This window comes from Trichosurus vulpecula, chromosome 1 (assembly GCF_011100635.1).
Source record: "Trichosurus vulpecula isolate mTriVul1 chromosome 1, mTriVul1.pri, whole genome shotgun sequence".
NCBI classification, from domain to species: domain Eukaryota; kingdom Metazoa; phylum Chordata; class Mammalia; order Diprotodontia; family Phalangeridae; genus Trichosurus; species Trichosurus vulpecula.
The window spans coordinates 159271859-159274377 of record NC_050573.1 but is presented as its reverse complement, the minus strand read 5'-3'; the positions used below and the strand labels follow the sequence as shown (position 1 = coordinate 159274377).

General features: G+C 36.4%; 1 pseudogene; it reads left to right on the top strand.

Annotated features, from left to right (window-relative positions):
• The first annotated feature begins 1053 nt into the window (after positions 1-1053).
• Positions 1054-1680, top strand: LOC118834564 (annotated as a pseudogene).
• Positions 1681-2519: the final 839 nt, after the last annotated feature.

The following is a 2519-nucleotide window of genomic DNA, read 5'->3' as shown; positions in this document are numbered from 1 at the left end:
TCATGTCGTGGGAGACATGAGGAGGAAGGAAGGTTAGAATAGCTTCTGTGGGGAGTGAGATAGTCAATTTTTTGCTGTTTGTTGGTTAGTCATTTTTAGTTGTGTCCAGCTCTCTATGACCCCATTTAGGATTTTCATGGCAAAGATATTGGAATGGTTTCCATTTCCTTCTCCAGATCATTTTCAGATGAGGAAACTGAGACAAACAGGGTTAAATGACTTGCCCAGGGTCATACTGCTAGTAAGTGTCTGAGGCTGGATTTGAACCTATGTTTTCCTGACTTGCCCAGGGTCACATAACTAGTAAGTATTTAAGGCCAGATTTGAATTCAGGAAGATCAGTCTTCCTGATTCCAGGCTCAGCACTTGACCCTTGTGCCAACTAGCTGCCCTTAATAAATCAATTAAAGAGAAGTAAAAGATTTTGCCTTGGTGCAATGAAAGCCCAGTTGAAGTTGGATAATATGAATTGATTTCGCACAAAAGCCCAATAAACTTACCTTAGGATCTCAGAATATAAGTCCCCTAGCTTAGACAGTTATATTTGATGAGTGACATATTTTCTTAATACAGACTTTTTCAAGTTGCTCACTCAGCCTCATTTCCTCAGCTACAAAATGAGTGGCTTAAATTAAATGATTTTCAAATCCCCTCCACCTTCAATATTCTGTGATTTTGTTAAATATTTTACCTATATACACTTTAGTAGTAAACTATAGAAAAACACTTTTCTATCTGCAGACCTTCTCAAAAGTTCATACAGGGATATACAACCTCCTACAAAATAACAATTATGAAAAGGAAACCAAATTAGATTTTCTTTGAAATACCCACGAATCAAGGAAAAAAGATGTCAGATAGTTCTGGGGGGGGGGGGGGTGAAAGGGTGAAGGGGTTGAGCTTCTATTCCTTTAAAAGTCTTTCAGATCTTGGCGTCTGGCTGGCGCTCTCAGCCACTGCAGTACATTCAGCTCCATAGAGACAGTGCCAGGGCAAGTAAGAGCCAGACAATATTGGGCTACTCTGTGTGACACTGGGGGAACCTAGTCAACAATGGGCAAAAGTAATCCTGAGAAGCTGAGAGGGCAAATCTTCATAGTCCTTCTTTGTTCAAACCTGCCCAGAGGAACACAAGAAGAAGCACCCAGATGCTCAGAAATTTTTTTAAATGCTCAGAAAGATGGAAGACAAAGTCTGTTAAAGAGAAAGGTAAATTTGAAGATATGGCAAAAGTTGATAAGGCTCATTATGAAGGAGAAATGAAAACCTACATATCACCTAAAAGGAGAAACAAAAAAAGAAATTTAAGAATACCAATGATTCAAAGAGGCTTCCTTAGGCATTTTTCTTATTCTGTTCTGAGTATTGTCAAAAAATCAAAGAAAAGCATCCCAGTCTTTCTATTGGAGATGTGGCAAAAGAAAAAATTGAGAGAAATGCAGAATAAAATACTACTGCAGATGACAAGGAACCTAATGAAAAAAAAAGAAGCTGTGCTGCAGGAAAAATATAAAAAGGGTATCACTCCATACAAGGCAAAAAGGAAAACGTGATGTACCTAAAAAGGGAGGTGTTCTCAAAGCTAAGAATAGCAAGAAAAAGAAGGAGAAAGAAGATGAGGAAGATGAAGATGAGAAGGGGGATGAACATGAGGAAGAGGAAGATGATGATGATGAATAAGTTAGTTCTAGAGCAGTTTTATCTATAAAGCATTTAGCCCCTCTGTACAGAACTCATTCCTTCTAGAGAAAAAAATTGAAATGTGAGGCTGTGTAAATTTTATTTTTGAACTCTATGAGATCTTTTTTTATATTTTCAGTAGTCACTAATCTTGCCTGATACAGTATAGGGGAGGTAAATTGGCATGCATACTTAAAGCAGATTCTTGGTGCATGGCATAAATTAATTATATATTATATATTAATTATATACGGGGATGTAGTTCCTTATCATTTTCAGTTGTCTTTGATGCAGTATATGAAATAATTGTTGTTCCATTAACTTAATACTACTCTGTAAGTGCAAAAAAAAAAAGAGAGAGAAAAGTTGCAGTTGTTTTGTTGACATTCTGAATGCTTCTAAGTAAATACAAATTTTTTTTAAATTAAAATAAAGTCTTTCAGATCTTTTAGCCCACTGACCTACATACAAGAGTCTACAATACTAAGTATTACTCTCTCTCTCCTTACTGTGTATCTGTGGTTAAATTAAAACTTATCCTTTTGTAATCAATGTCTTGCTCTTGTCCTGCTGTTTGATTTGTCTACAAGTGTACCTTATCACTGAGGCAGCAAAGTTGAGTGTGTGTGTGTGTGTGTATAAATGTATATATGTGTTTATGTATATATGCAAGCATATCACAAGAAGATCCTGTATATCAATCAACCACCACTTTTTAAGCACCTGCTATGTGCCAGACTCTTCCTTAAGTGCTCAAGATCAAAGAAAAATGCAAAACCATCCTTGCCCTCAAGGAGCTTACATTCTAATGGAGAAGATAATATATACATATATTGGTT